The sequence below is a fragment of the Apis dorsata genome, unplaced genomic scaffold (genome assembly GCF_000469605.1).
Source record: "Apis dorsata unplaced genomic scaffold, Apis dorsata 1.3 scaffold_631, whole genome shotgun sequence".
Taxonomy (NCBI): domain Eukaryota; kingdom Metazoa; phylum Arthropoda; class Insecta; order Hymenoptera; family Apidae; genus Apis; species Apis dorsata.
In genome coordinates, this window is record NW_006263826.1 from 784555 (window position 1) to 784778 (window position 224).

The 224-nt window shown below is 55.8% G+C and overlaps 1 protein-coding gene across 1 annotated transcript in view; it reads left to right on the top strand.

Moving 5' to 3' along the window:
* Nucleotides 1-224, top strand: part of LOC102675380 (protein stoned-B-like) — a 13634-nt gene that overhangs the window by 5957 nt on the left and 7453 nt on the right. The gene's annotated exons all lie outside the window — the stretch shown is intronic.

Consider the following 224-nt stretch of genomic DNA (forward strand, 5'->3'; position numbering starts at 1 on the left):
GTTACGTGGATCCGTTCGACACATCGTCCGTGAAAGAGATACCGCCCGGTAAAACAGAGTTGAAGTTCCTCGAGAAGGAGTTGCTCGGCGAGAAGCAAGAGGAGAGTTGCCTGGACGACGAGGACTTCGATCCGAGGAAGGGAGAGCAACAGCGTCCCTTTGAAACCGTCGATTTTCAAGGAGAGGGAAGGCAGGAGGAGGAGGAGGGAGAGGAGGAGGGGAAG